This window comes from Entelurus aequoreus, linkage group LG02 (assembly GCF_033978785.1).
Source record: "Entelurus aequoreus isolate RoL-2023_Sb linkage group LG02, RoL_Eaeq_v1.1, whole genome shotgun sequence".
Taxonomy (NCBI): domain Eukaryota; kingdom Metazoa; phylum Chordata; class Actinopteri; order Syngnathiformes; family Syngnathidae; genus Entelurus; species Entelurus aequoreus.
Genome location: NC_084732.1, coordinates 42,260,523 through 42,281,459, shown reverse-complemented (window position 1 = coordinate 42,281,459; position 20,937 = coordinate 42,260,523). Strand labels below are relative to the sequence as shown.

The following is a 20,937-nucleotide window of genomic DNA, read 5'->3' as shown; positions in this document are numbered from 1 at the left end:
AACAGGTAACAGAGTGTGTGGCAGGTAAGTATAGATATGGGTTTATAATTGGATGGTGGAATGGGTAGAGATAAGCTGGAATGTGCTGCATGTGAGTTGCATATGTTTCAACTGCGCTAATGGTAGGGTGTAACTGATAGGTTGGTTGGCCATGAGATAATGTGAGGTTACTTGAACACATAGCCTGGTATTCGCTCTTGAGTTGATTGTCTCAGTCTCCTGGTCCTGATTAACATTTTGCACATTGGATGGAATGGGGTCTAGCCCTTGGTCAGGTCCACTCACATGCACTATCTCTTGTCTCTCAACAGAGTTTCTTCGTCACTGTCACAGTCAGGATGAGATTCTTTGTCCTGGCTCAGCCACCCTTGTCAGCTGTGGTTGATCTGGGTTCTCTCGTGTTATAAGGTGGTCGTGGTATTCTCTGTTCCTGTTCTGGTGTACTGTAAGGACCCGGAGCCAATATTGACATGTACGTTTGTATTTTGAGCCTCATCATTGTCATCATCTGAACCATTGTCTGACCTTTGTGCCTGTTTAATGTTCTGTGTGTGTGTTGGGCTTATTTTAAGTTTCTTCTGTGACTGGGCAGTTTTATCAGGTAAGCTGTGAGGGTTCTCAATTGGCAAATCATTAACTTGTATTAACAAGTTTCTATGCAATGTGCGGGTGCAGCAGCCTTCAGATTCTGGGATCATTTTGTAGACAGGGTTGTCCCCTACTTGTTCTTTTACCACATAGATTTTCTGTTCCTAGTAAGGTGTCAGTTTGCCAGGTCCGCCTCTTTGGCTCAGATTGCGGACAAGGTCTCTGTCTCTGATTTGAAGAGTCACGGCATCTCTTATCATCACAATGTTGGCTGTTTGAATTAGCAATCCGGTATGCCTCACTCATCTTTATAGCCCATTTCTCAACATATCCTCTTGGACTGTCGAGTCCTTCATCATTCATGAGCCCAAAGAGAAGGTCAACTGGGAGACGGCCACGTGTGTCTGCCATACAACAAATAATAGGGGGAAAAGCCAGTAACCTCATCTTTTGTGCAGTTGTATACATGCATGACATGAGGTAAATGGTCTTTCCACTGTCCCTTCTCCTTTTCTCCAAGGGTCCTTAACATTTGCAACAGTGTACTGTTTAGTCTTTCAGCTGGGTTGGGTGGTAGGGGGAGGTCCTTGCGTGCCCAATACCAGACACTGCCTGAGTCTCCTGAACAATTAGTTTTCAAATTCCCGGCCCTGATCATGGTGGAGTTTGTTGGGGTACCCAAACCTAGGGATGAAGTCATTGAACAGTCAATCGGCTGCTGTCTTGCCAGCTATGTTGTGCAACATGAGTAAAATGGTCTATAACAGGGGTGTCAAACGTACTCCCCGAGGGCCAGATCAGACCCGCGAACAGGTTTTATCTGGCCCGCGGGATGTGTTTTCTAAATATAAAAATTAACCTGAACTGTTTTAATGAAAGAAACTGCTGTTCTAAATGTGTCCACTGGATGTCGCAATAGCGAGTCTTTGTATCTTTGTATATGATGCTACATATGCACAAAATAAACCACATGATGTTAGTACATCAATCGAAGAAAATGATCAAACTACATACTGTAAATAACATACTGTAATTTGATTTTGATATAATTTTTGTATCTTGATACATTGAAAATTAACACAAATGAGTTGACTGATGAACATTATCACATAACGTATTCAGAAAATATAAATAACGACAAATAAAGTATATATACTATTAACGGCAACAGGTAATTGTAAAAAAACAACAACATTATGAATTGTACAATTTCAGAATGTGCTTGTTCTATTTTTAAACAAAGAAAACAATCTGAAGTTGTCTTTATTTTTAAATTATTGTGCCGTGATTTTACCAGTCCGGCCCACTTGGGAGTAGATTTTTCTCCATGTGGCCCCTGATCTAAAATGAGTTTGACACCCTTGGTCTATAACCAGTGTTGGGACTAACACGTTACCAAGTAACTGTTACTGTAACGCCGTTAGTTTCGGCGGTAACTCGTAGTCTAACTAGTTATTTTTTATATTCAGTAACTCAGTTACCGTTACTACATGATGCGTTACTGCGTTATTTTACGTTATTTTTTATGTAGTATTGGCTAGAAACAGAAGATCTGAGTGTGTTTTATTGGAGCTCTGCGGTGTCGTCCTTCTGATTCTTCTTCTGTCACAAGCCGGAGAAGAGAGACGCGCGCTCTGTGTGTGTCTGGGTGTGCGTGTGGGTGTGGGTGTGGGGAGGGGAGGGGAGGGGAAAGGGAGGGGCGTGTCTGTGTTTACTTACAACACATCATGGCGGAGCTGCAGTCGAGTTTCTTTACATGGAGATATTCTCACTACTTTTCTTTTGTCGAGCACAAAGAAAATACAATTTTACTTAAATGTTAGTTGTGTCTTGGATCAAAGATCCCATCTACTGCCCAATACAGCAATTCAAATCTGCTGAAACAGCTACAAAAGCAACATGCTTCGACAAAGCCAGTAAAGAGAGACACAGACTCCGATGCCACTTCACCTCCACCACCACCACCACCTAAGGATTTTAACGGAGGGACTGCTAGCCAGGATAACATTGATAGAGCCATTGCAGCGTATGTGCTAGAAGACATGTAGGGCTATTTCTACAGTGGAGTCACCCGCTTTCAGGCAGCTAATTAGTATGATACAAACAGCAAATGGCACGAAAACATTTTCCAAGTTCCTGTACACAGTGGAGTGAGTACATAAACATGGAAAACAAGCTAAAGAAAACACTCCAAACTCTGCCTCTGCTCATCATTCATCACTGAAGGGAAACACTCTGTCAATTCTCTTATATACTATTTCATTCTAGACTTCTAGAGTGTTTGATTATCACAACACTTTAAATTAGGGGTGGGCAATTAATTTTTACCGGGGGCCGCATGAGCAACCCGAGCACTGCTGGAGAGCCACATCGACAATATTTCAATTAAATTTTGCTCAATATTATTTTTGATATATACCGTAAGATAAATAATAATAATAATAATAATAGTTAATAATAATAATAATACTTTCATTTAACCTAACTTAACTTTATACCAAAAGCACTGCTTTGGAAACCATTTGTACCCCTTTCAGAGATCACATTTAGTTCCCCTTAAACATCCTCATGTTGCACAATGAAATGTAAGCATAGGATGAAGTGTGCATTCCTGTATCTTTCTCTAGTAACAGCATTCCATGATTCATATAAATAAATTAACATTAAAAATAAATGACAGTAGAATAAGCACACGTATGACTGAGGAGTCATAGTGTAACTTTGTGTGGTGTTTGAGTTGTCCGACTTTTTGAGTGGCCATAAACGCACCAGTGGTTTAGTGGTATGCGTGTTGGTGACAGATGACAAGTTGGTTTTGGCCTGGTTTGTATGGCAGAAAATGACTAGTTTTTCGAGATAGAAGTGTTTTACTCATGTTTTTGGTGTGGTTATGGCCGAATACAAACAGTTTTGCTCAATAAAGTGGTCGATATAATTCCTGTCCTCGAAGCATCTCGATAGACGTTACAATAATTTAAAGGTGTTCAATTGAACGGTGTTGACGAACACTGTTAGGGCCGCTTGTTGTCACTGTCACTCAAAGTTGCATTGCAAAATTACACAGAATAAATGTGTTTATTTTGTTTAGAATTCAGATGGGATTTGATTTGGTGCGCGGCATATATTTGATGTGCGCAGAGGACGCTTGAGCAGTGCGCAATTGCGCAGGCGCGCACCTTAGAGGGAACGTTGCTTGGCACTCCATGTCTTGTTGAAAACACGGCATTCGTCATCAACTTTTCTCTTTTTAGCGTCTCGGGGGTAACCGGGCATCACTTGTCGCTGTGCACCTTCACTCACAGGTTACACACGGACATACGCCCATGAATAACACTTTTAAAAAAAAAAGCAGCACAGTTGTATTGCGCGCACGACATAGATGTTTTTTCAACTTTATTTTGTAATTTGTGATTGCAGCTGTTCACATTCTCTCACAATCAGGCACGCGCATACGTCCACACGTAAGTAATACAAATAACGCTTTTCAAAACAAAAGCAGCACCGTTGTATTGCACACTCGACATAGATACTTTTTAAAATGTATTTTGTAATTTATGATTGGCCTCACGCGGGACGGACAGGGACGCACAAAGGGCCGGATGTGGCCCGCGGGCCGCAGAATGCCCAGGTCTGCTGTAAACGTATAAACTATAAAGTTCACAAACATAAAGAGGGATCCTAGTGGGCCAGGCCAATCTTTCCTTATCCCTTAACTAAAACTGGGGAAATTAGTAGAGTGTTCTGGGCTTCAGTACAGTGTTGATCTCATGAAGACATGATCTTATTTCACTATTCCTTGAGAGGAAAAAATGCCTGGTTAGGCTTTGTGTATGTCATGTGTGCCTTCCTTAGGTGAAGCCAGGTTTACAGCTATGGTGTTATTATGCTGTTTGCTACTTATGTATGTTATGTTGCAGCTATTTAAAATAGTTTTGTCAATTTGTTCTGGCCTGAAATAAATTGGCCCTTTGTAACATATATTTGACTTTGTGTGTTGTACGTAGACCACATTGCTTAGCAAAGTTCAGTGGTGCAAATGCATGTCAAGTTGATCAACAGATTGTATTATTCTCCAGTACAATAACAGTACTGAAATGAAGGCTAAAAGGGCATTGAAAAAGAAGTAACTAAATAGTTACTTTTCACAGTAACACATTACTTTTTGGTGTAAGTAACTGAGTTAGTAACTGAGTTACTTTTTAAATAAAGTAACTAGTAACTGTAACTAGTTACTGGTTTTCAGTAATTAACCCAACACTGTCTATAACAAAAAAATGTACTCAAGTCCTTCACGTCTGGCTTTTAAATGCAGAAAGTCAATACACACAAGCTCCAGAGGTGAGTGTGATGTAATGTTACTCATAGGTGCTCTTTTGTGCAATGTGGGGGTTTTCTGCTTGATACAGGGGCTCTTTCTAGCTACATACTCCTCAATATCCCTTTTCATGAAAGGCCAGTAGAACCTGGCTCTTGCTAAGTTTAGCACCTTTTCAACACCTATATGGCCCATGCGGTTGTGAAGGTGGACAAGAACTGTCTGCTTATAAGTGGCAGGAATTTAGAGTTGTCTTCTTTCTGTATTCTTCCTATAAAATAGGTTATCCTGTATAACTAGTCTACTCCATTCTTGTAACAGTTTTCTGATATTTATTCAGTTTTAAGTTTGTCCACCTGTGTGAGTGTCATGTCTTTCTCTTTAAGTTCCATAACTTTTCCAACTGCTGCATCTTTCCTTTGTTCTTTGACCAACTCGTCATGACTTATCTATGGCAGAGGTTCCGTTTGGGGTTGGTCCTCAGATATAAAGTTAAGAGCTGCCACCCAGGCTACATCTCCTTGTTAGCTTCTCTGACTACCTTCCCATAGTGCAACTACCGTTTCTTGCGATAGTTCTTTGGAACACATTTATTAAGGATCCAATATCCAAGGGGCAGCGAGACAAAGTGTCTGCATCAATGTTACTTCTGCCGGGCCTGTATTTTATATAAAAATTGAAATCTGCGAGCTGACCCACCCAACGGCAACCCATATCGTTGAGTTTGGCAGTGCTAAGCACATATGTCAAGGGATTGTTGTCTGTGTAGACCGTGAAGTGGGGTGTGTAAAACAGATAATCCCTAAATTTATCACATACTGCCCACTTCAGAGCTAAAAACTCAAGCTTCCCACTATGTAGAAATTCTGCTCTGCTGGTGTCAATGTACCTGAACCATATCCAATGATCCTTATCTTTCCATTTTGATTCTGATAGAGGACTGCTCCTAAGCCGTTCTGGGAACATCTGTGTGGAAATGAAAGGGTGTCAAAATCGGGGTAGGGAAGTACTGGGGGTTTGGTGAGCATATCAATCAGGCGTTCCAGAACTCTTTGATGATCCTCACACCAGTTCACTGGGTATCGAGATGACTGCTGGGCACTCTTGTTCTTTCCACGTGGCGCATGAGGCTGTTGGATGTCGGTCCTCACTTGGAGCAGGTCATACAGAGGTTTTGCAATTTTTTAGTAATACTGCACATATGTCCGATAGTAACTCAAAAATCCCATTATCTGCCTGACATCTCCAACTGTCTGTAGTGTCCTATGTTTCAGTGCCTGGAAAGCTTCTAGGTCTTTGGGATCAACTCTCACACCTTCAGCTGAAACTAGTCGACCAACATACTTGATCTCTTTGCGAAATAACTCACACTTCTCAGGTTTTAATTTTACTCCATGTTGTTGTAAAGCTTGGAGGACTATCCGCAGCACCTCCACATGCTTGTCAAATGATTTGGAAAAACACAGCATATCATCGAGGTAGGGGATGCAGTGTTTGTCTCGTAGGATGCTAAGCATATCCTCCATGCTCCTTTGGAATGCAGCTGGGGCATTTGATAGTCCATATGGGATCCTGACCCATTCATACAGACCCCAAGGAGTTGTGAATGCTGTCAGATATCTTGACCTCACGACAATGAAGCCCTGATGATAAGCTTTGCCTTGATCAAGAATTGAGAACCAGTTGTAGCCTCCCAGGGAGTCAGTGAGGTCCTGGATCCTGGGCAGGGGGTGTTTGTCAGGCACAGTTTTATTATTCAGAATCCTATAGTCTATACATAGCGGTTAGGTGCCAGCTTTTTTTTTTTTTACACAAATGACTGGGGCTCCATAAGGAGACTGGGACTTAACAACCGATCCCTTCACTAAAAGCTCTTGAAAGTACTATTTTACTTCTTTGTAGAGGGGTTTTGGGATTGATGCATAGGACTTTTGAACTGGAATGTCATCTTTGACTATGACCTCCATACTCAGGATGCAACCAATGTCATAACATCAAATGGTCTGGAACACCACTTGAGAATTGTACCAACCCTGTCTACCTTGGCGTAACCCTGGACCGCACCCTCTCCTTCAAGGAACACATCAAAAACACCAAACTGAAAGTCAGCTCCCGAAACAACATCTTACGGAAACTGACAAATTCCAAATGGGGAGCCACAGCACACACACTAAGATGTACTGCTTTGGCCCTGTGCTATTCCTCGGCGGAGTATGTATGTCCTGTCTGGGAGAGATCAACCCATGCCAAGAAACTCGACCCAGCACTGAACAACACCTGCCGCTTGATCACTGGTTGCTTGAAGCCTACCAACCTGAACAACCTACATCTCCTCGCTGGCATTGCCCCTGCAGACTTGAGACGGGAAGTTGCCAGCCGAGTAAAGTTCACAAAAGCTACCAGTGATGAACACCACCTCCTCTATAGACGTGAACCCTCAGCCCAATGTCTGAAGTCAAGGAGAAACTTCCTCAGCAATGTCCAGTCCCTAACAACATCTCGGGAAGAAACCAGACTCCAGCGATGGACACAAAAATTAGAGAAAGACCCCCCTCCTATTGACATGGGAATCCCCCCTTCTGAAGACCTAACCCCCCGGGTCAGAAACACCATGGGTCCTGTGGAAGACACTAAACCGCCTGAGAACAGGAACAGGGCGATCAAAAGCTGCTATGGCCAGATGGGTCTACAAAACCGGCCCAACTACCTGCGAATGCGGAGAAGAGGACCACACGATGCAGCACTGCCTTGTCTGTCCTCTGCTACCCAACCATTGCAGCTTAAAAGATCTTGCAGAGTTCAACGACAATGCAAAAGTCTGTGTAATGAAATGGGAAACTGTCATATAACCACATGCTTCAAAGACACAAAAAGAAGAAGTACGGGAAAATGCACCTGACTCCTCACAAAGTACTTTGTTCACTACTTCTTGTTGTTCGGCACTCAGGTGGCTGAGGTCGACATGGGGCAACCAAGGCTCAACAAGGTTGTTTGAAGAGACTACCTTTACCTCAGCTGCCCTATATTTTACATTTGTCTGCGCAGTTTGCTGGGTGTCTGGTGTATCTGTCTCTAAAATTGTGTCAATTCTTTGCTTCTTTGCTATCACTTTTACCATCATATTTGTACATATCCTATTAGCTGATGATGTTCTGTTATTGTTGTTGTTATTGTTATTGTTGTGTTTGTTATTGTCGTTGTTGTCTCTTTGTCTTATCCCCATCTTGTCCCCGCAATTTCCCCCTCTGTCTCCCTATTTTTCTCTTTATATCCCCTCCTGCTCCGGCCCGGCTGCACCAAATAATAGTATACATCTATTTAATAAAGTCAAATACAAATAAGGCAACAAGAGAAGTATCCCACACTTCTCTTTTGTAAAGTATATCTGTACAGCCGATATGGGCATCTACATCAACAATATGATTTGCCTGAATAGCTGGACAGGACAAAAAATAAATTAATAAATAAATACAGTTTTGTCAATGTGCTGTATAGTGCCCATGGCAGTTCTCTATGGTCAAATAATCTCATGTTTTGAATGGTTGGCATCACGTGTTTTTGACTGTTGTTGATCTCTTAAACACCCTCTCCTACACTAAACTGTCTTAAAGCTGTTTTCCTCCATAGGTTCATACAGGACTAGTCGGTCTGAGGTGTTGAAGTTTGTACAGTAGAGTTTTTCCAGCTGGGATGAAGATGTTATCTTTTCCTACCCTCACTGTGACTGGGTCACAGTTTGCTCCATGGGGAACCTGGAGAATGTTTACCATGGCTTTTATTTAATCTGCTTTCATCTTAAATGCGCGACATAGGAGGCTGGTAACTCTGGCGGCTGCATCCCCAGATGACTCCGATCTCTTGATGATTGCCTCAATTACATTTGCACCTACAAGTGGCTGGGATAGCGACAACAGGCTGACTAGGAAGGGGACTTGTATAGTTAGGTTTGGATCATCATTGCCTGTCAGGTTAACGGTAGGTTCAACCCACCCATCATAGGAGATTGCTTGTCCATTTACAGCATAAACATCCAGGTTCTCCTCAATACGTTCCTTAAAGACCTACTGAAATGAATTTTTTTTTATTTAAACGGGGATAGCAGATCCATTCTATGTGTCATACTTGATCATTTCGCGATATTGCCATATTTTTGCTGAAAGGATTTAGTAGAGAACATTGACGATAAAGTTCGCAACTTTTGGTCACTGATAAAAAAAGCCTTGCCTGTACCGGAAGTACCGTGACGTCGCAGGTTGAAGGGCTCCTCACATTTCCCCATTGTTTACACCAGCAGCGAGAGCGATTCGGACCGAGAAAGCGACGATTACCCCATTAATTTGAGCGAGGAAGAAAGATTCGTGGATGAGGCACGTGAGAGTGAAGGACTAGAGTGCAGTGCAGGACGTATCTTTTTTCGCTCTGACCGTAACTTAGGTAAAAGGGCTCATTGGATTCCACACTTTCTCCTTTTTCTATTGTGGATCACAAATTTGTATTTTAAACCACCTCTGATACTATATCCTCTTGAAAATGAGAGTCGAGAACGCAAAATGGACATTCACAGTGACTTTTATCTCCACGACAATACATCGGTGAAGCACTTTAGCTACGGAGCTAACGTGATAGCATCGTGCTTAAATGCAGATAGAAACAAAAGAAATAAGCCCCTGACTGGAAGGATAGACAGCAGATCAACAATACTACTATCAGGAGACACCGAACCAAACACTGGACCTGTAACTACCCGGTTAATGCTGTGCCGCCTGTCGAAGCCTAGCAATGCTGTTGCTAACGACGCCATTGAAGCTAACTCAGCTATGGGACCTTGCCAGAGCTATGATAAAAACATTAGCGCTCCACCTACGCCAGCCCTCATCTGCTCATCAACACCCGTGCTCACCTGCGTTTCAGCGATCGACGGTGCGATGAAGGACTTCACCCGATCATCGATGCGGTCGGCGGCTAGCGTCGGATAGCGCGTCTGCTATCCTCAAAGTCCTCCTGGTTGTGTTGCTGCAGCCAGCCGCTAATACACCGATCCCACCTACAGCTTTCTTCTTTGCAGTCTCTATTGTTCATTAAACAAATTGCAAAAGATTCACCAACATAGATGTCCAGAATACTGTGGAATTTTGCGATGAAAACAGAGCTGTTTGTATTGGGATACAATGTGTCCGAATACTTCCGTTTCAAACATCGACGTCACGCACAAATGTCAACATACATAGACGTTTTCAACCGGAAGTTTCGCGGGAAATTTAAAATTGCACTTTATAAATTAACCCGGCCGTATTGGCATGTGTTGCAATGTTAAGATTTCATCATTGATATATAAACTATCAGACTGCGTGGTCGGTAGTAGTGGGTTTCAGTAGGCCTTTAAGTGGCCTTACGGCATAGTTAGGAACGTGTGTGTCTGTCCAATTACAATAAATTATGCTCACCTGGGAGCCTGAATCAAATAGGACACTTACGGGATAGCCACTTACTAGGCAATCCAACAGACTTTTATTACCAACCAAAGGGCTTTAGAAATTGGGGTGCTATAGCATGAAATAATTTCTGTTTTTCCTTTGTCACGTTTAGTTCTTTGTTTTAAGAGTTCAGTGGGTGAGCTTATTCGTGGGGACCGGAGTTGTGCATTGGACTCTGGCTGTCCCTCGACAGAGACCGCATTTCTTTTAACTGAGACTTAATCTGCTTCAAACATCCCACTGCTCTGTGCCCAGTTTGTCCACATGTGAAACAATGGTTACACTCGGGCATATTCTCTTCAGTGCATGTACAGCAGAAAGATGTCCTTATCTTGCTTTGAATTGGATTTTGAGCTTGGGGTTGTTGGGGCTGTTGATTGACTGGAGGTTGTGAGAGATAATTAGATGGGGATTGTGGTCGGAATGGCAGTGCGGGGGTTTGGGTGCTAACCGCTTTCCGTTCCATCAGTGTTGTCACCAGTTGTGTCAGGTTGGCGACTTGGTTACTGAGTTGCTCCAGTGTCTGTGTGTTTGTGCTATTTACCTTGTTCATAACAAGGTAAATAGAAGACACTGCGCTGACAGTGTCTACTTTGGCACTGTTAGCGCATAAAGTTTTCTGACAGGGTGTTTGGCCAAGTCTACGAAGGTGATCATTTTCATCATTTATGATTTTCATGAGATGGCTGAAGATGTCTTCATCGCTTATTTGATGGTTCGAAATGAGGGGCCTCAGTCTCTGCCGAAGGTCAGTATATCTGGCTCCAAACCCCTGGTAGATTGTGTGGAAGAACACTTCCTGGATTGTCTTTGGGTCATAAGAAATGTCTGTGCTAGCCTGTCTTGACTGAAATAACCAATTTTGTTTTAGCCCAATCATGAACTGTTGGGGGGACTCTTGTTCAGTTTGTCGAGCACACATTAGCTCCTGGAACATTTCGGTGTTTGCCTTTTTAGGAAGCCCTTGAGTTCAGGGATGCTAATTTTATCTTTGTTTACAAGTATGTCTTGGAAAGTGCCTGGTTTAACATCCCTTAAGACCCCTCTGACTACTTCTGGCCCTGTAAAACCCTTTCCAACCCCTTCATTAATTTGTTTGCAAACATTGTTGTAGCTAATGTCTGATGTATGATCTACAATTTGTCCACCATGTACCTGCTGGCTCTTTTGTAAGCTGCAGTCACCCTGGTTTTCTGGTTCTGGTATGTCTGGATAAGCTCCTCCGCTTAAGTGGACAGGAGAGATACCGGAAAAGCCCCCACTATTTGTTACAAGTCTCACAGGCGTGTGAGTTTAGTAGACAAAAAGGTTGTGTTCATTGTCTAACCCCTGGAAAACACAGGCAATGTTTAATGAGAGTGAAGACACAAACTATCTTTGAAGCTCCCCAAGTTTCATCTGAGGGGAGGGGGAGGAAATAACCACACCTAAAAAGGGACCTACAGGCAACTACTTCACCACACATTAGTTCCGCTCTTCATTTCTTTCTTTACATTAACATTGATGGAAAATGGCTGTATTATACCTTTGTCAGTAAAATGGTATTAGGTGGTCCCTTGGGGTGGAAGAGGAAGGAGGGTATGGTCACTTGGGGAGAGTAAGAAGAGCTTGGTCACTTGGGGTGGAAAAGCTAGGAGGGTATGGTCACTTCGGGTGGCGGAGCAAGGACGGCATGGTCACTCGGGGTGGAAGAGCAGTGGGCGCACCATCCCTGCCAGCACCTTGGGAAGCTGCGAGGCGATCACCTCAGTCATCATCGCTGGGAACTCCACCTTCATGGCATCAGCTTGAATGAACGTGCTCAGACAGAACAGGTTAATCTTTTTAAATTGTGCATAGCATCCATCAGCTTCGTGAGGTGGTAGAAGCGCTGCGAGCTGGCAACCACACTCGTCTCTTTCACGTGGACTGCTTTGCTCAGCTCACAGATGTAATTCTGACGTATCTCCTTAAAGGCCGGCTGACTCTTGAGGCCCTCCAGAGGCACTGTGTTGAGCAGCATGATGGCCTTCATGCACAGGAAATCCTTACGTGTCACCTGCAGGTTGGCGAACTCCTGAGGGATGAACTGGATGGCCAAGCAAAGCTCATAAATTGGAGACTTCCTCATCTACTTCTGGCTTAAAACAATATTTGGTGCAAAGTAGAGGAATTCTCGGATGACGTTCTGGAAGGAACGCCATCAAAGAGAGAAGACCCTCAGGTTCATCCACAAGTACTGAATGAGCGTCATCTGGTCTTTGATGTGAAGATTCCGTAAGCCTAGCAGAGATTTGGACCACTTGACGATCCACAGCAGCTGCTTCTCGCACAGGCGGTTGAGGCTGTTGAGCAACCTTCAGCCTGCACGCTGTCGTAGCCCAAGTACATCATCTCTGGCTCGATGTTCTCCAGGATGCCCACGATCTGCTGTGAGTACTGCACTTTGTGCACGCCAGGGGTGCAGGCCATGGACGACAGGCCGGGGACTCCCGACACGCCAAGGTGGGACTGGAACACCACGGACGGACTCAGACCCAACGCCTTGAAGGCCCCAAAGCGCTTCAGATTCCTACCTCCCAGCATCATTCTTGCCCGGTAAAACTTTCGAAGATGACACGCCGGACAATTATTCCTGCGGATTTTGTCCACGATGCAGTCGTTGCGTCTTGCACACAATCCATCTCCATCACCCGAAACATAAAGCTTAGCAAACCAGCCACAGTAAAGTGTATCCCCGGGGCCAGAGCACCTGACATTGAAGCTAATCTTAGGGAGCTAACTCGCAACAGGCCTAGTAAACACGTACGACAGGCTAATCGCACCACTAATTATGCGAATATAGTTGTACACGTTGGCTCCAATGACACTAGAATGAGACAGTCAGAGATTACAAAGAGAAACATAGCCAGGACTTGTGATCTCGCCAGAAAGATGTCCAGGCATCGAGTAATTGTCTCTGGCCCCCTGCCTGCGAGAGGCAATGATGAGAGATATAGCAGATTAGTCTCGCTTAACAAGTGGTTGTCTAGCTACTGTAGGCAGCAGGGACTAACGTTTATTGATAACTGGCCCTCTTTCTGGGGCAAACCAGGCTTGCTGATGAGAGACGGCCTTCACCCTAACCAGGAAGGCGCCATCATCCTGTCTAGAAACATAGACTACTATTTAAGTCTCACTTGACTGACTACACTAGAGCAAGCCCGGTCACAGGCAATTACAATGTCTGTTAGTCCGGGTGAGGAGTCAGTTAAGCTAGAACTAGCCAGCGCCAGGCTGGATAATCCATGTACGCATAGCAATTCTCTTAGAATAATACACAATTCACATAATGTTTTTTCTGTTGTGTCTGTGTCAGAGGTGGACATGCATTCTACTGAGGTGGCAAATTATGATATGTCCAGTCTATTGCAGCACCAAGCAAACAATCGGAAAATTCCCGTCATATCAATTCCTAGATATGGTCGAAACTATTTAAAGTGCACTACGCATAATAAACGCAACATTGTTAATATTGCCACTACGGATAATCTTAACAAAAACTCGTCAAAACAGCCCAATACCTATAATATGGGCTTTTTAAACATAAGATCATTGTCTCCCAAGGCGTTATTGGTTAATGAGGTCATTAGAGACAACAATCTTAACGTCATTGGTCTTAGCGAAACCTGGCTCAAACCGGACGAATTTTTTGCGCTCAATGAGGCATCTCCTCCTAACTATACGAATGCGCATGTTGCCCGCCCTCTTAAAAGGGGAGGGGGTGTCGCACTAATATACAATGAAAATTTCAACCTTACCCCTAACCTAAATAACAAATATAAATCGTTTGAGGTGCTTACTATGAGGTCTGTCACACCGCTACCTCTCGACCTGGCTGTTATCTACCGCCCCCCTGGGCCCTATTCGGACTTTATCAGTGAATTCTCAGAGTTCGTTGCTGATCTAGTGACGCACGCCGACAATATAATCATAATGGGGGACTTTAATATCCATATGAATACCCCATCGGACCCTCAGTGCGTGGCGCTCCAAACCATAATTGATAGCTGTGGTCTTACACAAATAATACATGAACCCACGCATCGCAACGGTAATACAATAGATCTAGTGCTTGTCAGGGGTGTCACCACCTCCAAAGTTATGATACTTCCATATACTAAAGTAATGTCCGATCATTACCTTATAAAATTTGAAGTTTTGACTCTTTGTCAACAAGCTAATAATAATAATAACTGCTATAGCGGCCGCAACATTAATGCTGCCACAACGATGACTCTTGCTGACCTACTGCCTTCGGTAATAGCACCATTCCCAAATTATGTCGGCTCTATTGATAAACTCACTAACAACTTTGACGATGCCTTGCGCGAAATTATTGATAGTATAGCACCGCTAAAGCAAAAAAGGGCCCCTAAAAGGCGCACCCCATGGTTTACAGAAGAAATTAGAGCTCATAAATTATCATGTAGAAAACTGGAACGCAAATGGCGCGCGACTAAACTTGAGGTTTTCCATCAAGCATGGAGTGATAGTTTAATAACTTATAAACGCATGCTTACCTTAGCTAAAGCGAAATACTACTCAAATCTCATCCGCCTCAACAAAAACGATCCTAAATTTCTGTTTAGTACAGTAGCATCGCTAACCCAACAAGGGACTCCTCCCAGTAGCTCCACCCACTCGGCAGATGATTTTATGAATTTCTTTAATAAGAAAATTGAACTCATTAGAAAGGAGATTAAAGACAACGCATCCCAGCTACAACTGGGCTCTATTAACACAAATACGACTGTATATACGACGGACACTGCCCTCCAAAATAGTCTCTCTATTTTTGATGAAATAACATTAGAGGAATTATTACAGCGTGTAAGTGGGATAAAACAAACAACATGTTTACTTGACCCACTTCCTGGGAAACTTATCAAGGAACTGTTTGTATTATTAGGTCCATCAGTGTTAAATATTATAAACTTATCACTTTCCTCCGGCACTGTTCCCCTAGCATTCAAAAAAGCGGTTATTCATCCTCTGCTCAAAAGACCTAACCTCGATCCTGACCTCATGGTAAACTACCGACCGGTCTCCCACCTTCCGTTTATTTCCAAAATTCTCGAAAAAACTGTCGCACAGCAGCTAAATGAACACTTAGTGACTAACAATCTCTGTGAACCTTTTCAATCCGGTTTCAGGGCAAATCACTCTACGGAGACAGCCCTCGCAAAAATGACTAATGATCTATTGCTAACGATGGATTCTGATGCGTCATCTATGTTGCTGCTTCTTGATCTTAGCGCCGCTTTCGATACCGTCGATCATAATATTTTATTAGAGCGTATCAAAACACGTATTGGTATGTCAGACTTAGCCTTGTCTTGGTTTAACTCTTATCTTACTGACAGGATGCAGTGCGTCTCCCATAACAATGTGACCTCGGACTATGTCAAGGTAACGTGCGGAGTTCCCCAGGGTTCGGTTCTTGGCCCTGCACTCTTTAGTATTTACATGCTGCCGCTGGGTGACATCATACGCAAGTACGGTGTTAGCTTTCACTGTTATGCTGATGACACTCAACTCTACATGCCCCTAAAGCTGACCAACACGCCGGACTGTAGTCAGCTGGAGGCGTGTCTTAATGAAATTAAACAATGGATGTCCGCTAACTTTTTGCAACTCAACGCTAAGAAAACGGAAATGCTGATTATCGGTCCTGCTAGACACCAACATCTATTTAATAATACCACCTTAACATTTGACAACCAAACAATTAAACAAGGAGACTCGGTAAAGAATCTGGGTATTATCTTCGACCCAACTCTCTCGTTTGAGTCACACATTAAGAGTGTTACTAAAACGGCCTTCTTTCATCTCCGTAATATCGCTAAAATTCGTTCCATCTTGTCCACTAGCGACGCTGAGATCATTATTCATGCGTTCGTTACGTCTCGTCTCGATTACTGTAACGTATTATTTTCGGGCCTCCCTATGTCTAGCATTAAAAGATTACAGTTGGTACAAAATGCGGCTGCAAGGCTTTTGACAAAAACAAGAAAGTTTGATCATATTACGCCTATACTGGCTCACTTGCACTGGCTTCCTGTGCACTTAAGATGCGACTTTAAGGTTTTACTACTTACGTATAAAATATTACACGGTTTAGCTCCAGCCTATCTCGCCGATTGTATTGTACCATATGTCCCGACAAGAAATCTGCGTTCAAAGAACTCCGGCTTATTAGTGATTCCCAGAGCCAAAAAAAAGTCTGCGGGCTATAGAGCGTTTTCTATTCGGGCTCCAGTACTCTGGAATGCCCTCCCGGTAACAGTTAGAGATGCTACCTCAGTAGAAGCATTTAAGTCCCATCTTAAAACTCATTTGTATAATCTAGCCTTTAAATAGACCCCCCCTTTTTTAGACCAGTTGATCTGCCGTTTCTTTTCTTCTCTCCTCTTCTCCCCTGTCCCTTGCGAGGGGGAGTTGCATAGGTCCGGTGGCCATGGATGAAGTGCTGGCTGTCCAGAGCCGGGACCCCGGGTGGACCACTAGCCTGTGCATCGGTTGGGGACATCTCTGCGCTGCTGACCCGTCTCCGCTCGGGATGGTTTCCTGTTGGCCCCGCTGTGGACTGGACTCCCGCTGATGTGTTGGATCCACTGTGGACTGGACTTTCACAATGTTATGTCAGACCCACTCGACATCCGTTGCTTTCGGTCTCCCCTAGAGGGGGGGGGTTACCCACATATGCGGTCCTCTCCAAGGTTTCTCATAGTCATTCACCGACGTCCCACTGGGGTGAGTTTTTCCTTGCCCGTATGTGGGCTCTGTACCGAGGATGTCGTTGTGGCTTGTACAGCCCTTTGAGACACTTGTGATTTAGGGCTATATAAATAAACATTGATTGATTGATTGATTGAAATAACTGTGATGTTTTTTAACTGCTCTTTTAAAAAACACCTTGCGGCTGCCGCAGGTTAGAAGCTCGTGATGGCAGCCGGATGCCTCGTCCCCGTAGATCACACACGAGCTCTGAGGGGGCATTCCATTAAAGGCGCATTGGTAATTTCCTCCGGTATTTTGATTAATGCCATCGATGTTGAAATGTTAGCTCTGCAGCCATATTGATTGGCCGCGAGTGTTCCACGTTTGTTCATGAATTTGTCCAGGCTATTATTAAATAATTTATCAATGATTTTGGAGAATTGTTTAAGTACAGAAACCGGTCTATGATTTGTAAATTGGTGTTTGTCTCCAACTTTATAAATTGGACCAACGTTTGCTATTTTCATTTTGTTTGTGAATTTGCCAATTGGAAATTATGGATTCCTAATATACTTTATAAAGGTTCTGAATTGTTTTCAATGACTTCTTTTATCGCTTTCATATCAATTCCGCGACAGTTAGTTGAGGTCTTAGGTTTGCATTTCTTTACAATTGCTCATTGATGTTTACTTAAATGTTCAACTTGATTGGCTGCTAAATGTCTAAACACTAATCTAATAGGGGTAGTGCATCAGTCATGTGAAATCCAGACCAATAGGATAACACTTTCCTCAGGTGGTCCATATACAGTTCTAGCGCACACATGCATTAAGACCACACAATGTCTCTTTTTCTTGGACTGTATGTAAACTATAGACATGCATATTCTACCGTACACCACAACATGCATGTTTTAAATAAGCAAAGAATGAATGTTTCCAATAAGGCTGACCATGACAGATCATAGTCCATCTCGTCGCACACATATTCCATGTGAGCAGCTATTGTTAGTCTAACAGAGAGTCTCCACTTACAGTACAATATTGTGGGAGAGTGCATTGGGAAAAAGTCCAGACACATAGAGAGGTGTGTGGGAGTGCAGCAACATTATTATTTCATGAGACCTGTTGTGAGAGGTCTGCTCTCAAGGGCAACAGTGCTTTTGGAGACGTAGTGAAATGAATGGAAACCGGTTATCATAACGCAGAAAACAAGATAGGCAAACCTACAGTAAATCTTGCATACAAAAACACATGCATGCAAACCCTTGTCATTTGCTCGCATGAGTTCTGCCGCGTCTGAGTCATTACTCACCCGCCTGGCGGAGGAGCTGACAGCGCTGACATGATTTGGTAAACAGTCACGTTTTGCTGAATCATTCACTTCATGCACTTGCCTTGCTCTCTCCTGAACAGCAGACTATTTGGAGATGACGGTGGGGTGGGAGATAATGACATCACTCCCCATGACAAAAGCACCAACGGCGCCCCTGGAGGGTTGACAATGAGGCGAAGGAAGAGGCAGGGAGCTAAAGTCACCAAATGGAACCACATCAATGCACAGCATGAGATAGACTAACATCTCTCTCGTTCCAGACGTGATGGGGTGACCTTTATGGCAGCTATTTCACACATGAATACAGTGCATCCGGAAAGTATTCACAGCACTTCAGTTTTTCCACATTTTGTTATGTTAGAGCCTTATTCTAAAATAGAATAAATATATTTGTGTTCTCAAAATTCCCCCATAATGACAATGTAATTTTTTTAAAAAAAAAATTTCAAAATTAATTTAAACTAAAACCTAAAACAAATACATAAGTATTCACAGCCTTTGCTCAATATTTTGTTAATGCGCCTTTGGCAGCAATTACAGCCTCAAGTCTTTCTCGACCTGGCTGTTATCTACCGCCCCCCTGGGCCCTATTCGGACTTTATCAGTGAATTCTCAGAGTTCGTTGCTGATCTAGTGACGCACGCCGACAATATAATCATAATGGGGGAATTTAATATCCATATGAATACCCCATCGGACCCTCAGTGCGTGGCGCTCCAAACCATAATTGATAGCTGTGGTCTTACACAAATAATACATGAACCCACGCATCGCAACGGTAATACAATAGATCTAGTGCAGGGGTCACCAACGCGGTGCCCGCGGGCACCAGGTAGCCCGTAAGGACCAGATGAGTAGCCCTCTGGCCTGTTCTAAAAATAGCTCAAATAGCAGCACTTACCAGTAAGCTGCCTCTATTTTTTAAATTTTATTTATTTACTAGCAAGCTGGTCTCGCTTTTCTCGACATTTTTAATTCTAAGAGAGACAAAACTCAAATAGAATTTGAAAATCCAAGAAAATATTTTAAAGACTTGGTCTTCACTAACTGACAAAGAAACAGATAACAGATTTGGTGTCCAGTTCAAAGTGTGACATGATTTATTTAAAAATTTGAGAGTTAATTTTTGTATTTTACATGAGTTATTATTTGTACAAACATGGTGCAAAGTAATTCATGATTTGTTAAAAAATGTTAGTGGCTAGCTAGTTAAAATGGGATATTGTGATTTCACAGACTGTCTTAGAAGTGATCGTTTCAAAATGTTCAATTTAAAAAATGTGCACTTAGAAAAAATATAAAAATAAAGTGTTGCATATTGATATTTATCCGTTTCAGTATATATTTATGGTGAGAAATCATTAAGATGATCAGTGATTCCACAAAGATAAATACAATTAATTATTAATAATAACAGAGTTAAATTGAGCAAATTGGCTATTTCTGGCAATTTATTTAAGTGTGTATCAAACTGGTAGCCCTTCGCATTAATCAGTACCCAAGAAGTAGCTCTTGGTTTCAAAAAGGTTGGTGACCCCTGATCTAGTGCTTGTCAGGGGTGTCACCACCTCCAAAGTTATGATACTTCCATATACTAAAGTAATGTCCGATCATTACCTTATAAAATTTGAAGTTTTGACTCATTGTCAACAAGCTAATAATAATAATAACTGCTATAGCGGCCGCAACATTAATGCTGCCACAACCATGACTCTTGCTGACCTACTGCCTTCGGTAATGGCACCATTCCCAAATTATGTCGGCTCTATTGATAACCTCACTAACAACTTTGACGATGCCTTGCGCGAAATTATTGATAGTATAGCACCGCTAAAGCAAAAAAGGGCCCCTAAAAGGCGCACCCCATGGTTTACAGAAGAAATTAGAGCTCATAAATTATTATGTAGAAAGCTGGAACGCAAATGGCGCGCGACTAAACTTGAGGTTTTCCATCAAGCATGGAGTGATAGTTTAATAACTTATAAACGCATGCTTACCTTAGCTAAAGCTAAATACTACTCAAATCTCATCCGCCTCAACAAAAATGATCCTAAATTTCTGTTTAGTACAGTAGCATGGCTAACCCAACAAGGGACTCCTCCCAGTAGCTCCACCCACTCGGCAGATGACTTTATGAATTTGTTTAATAAGAAAATTTAACTCACTAGAAAGGAGATTAAAGACAACGCATCCCAGCTACAACTGAGTTCTATTAACACAAATACGACTGTATATACGACGGATACCGCCCTCCAAAATAGTCTCTCTATTTTTGATGAAATAACATTAGAGGAATTATTACAGCGTGTAAGTGGGATAAAACAAACAACATGTTTACTTGACCCACTTCCTGGGAAACTTCAATCAATCAATCAATCAATGTTTATTTATATAGCCCTAAATCACAAGTGTCTCAAAGGGCTGCACAAGCCACAACGACATCCTCGGTACAGAGCCCACATACGGGCAAGGAAAAACTCACCC

The 20,937-nt window shown here is 42.8% G+C and overlaps 1 pseudogene; it reads right to left on the bottom strand.

Annotated features, from left to right (window-relative positions):
• Positions 1 to 12,053: 12,053 nt before the first annotated feature.
• On the bottom strand, positions 12,054 to 18,752 carry LOC133641978 (progesterone receptor-like; annotated as a pseudogene).
• Positions 18,753 to 20,937: the final 2,185 nt, after the last annotated feature.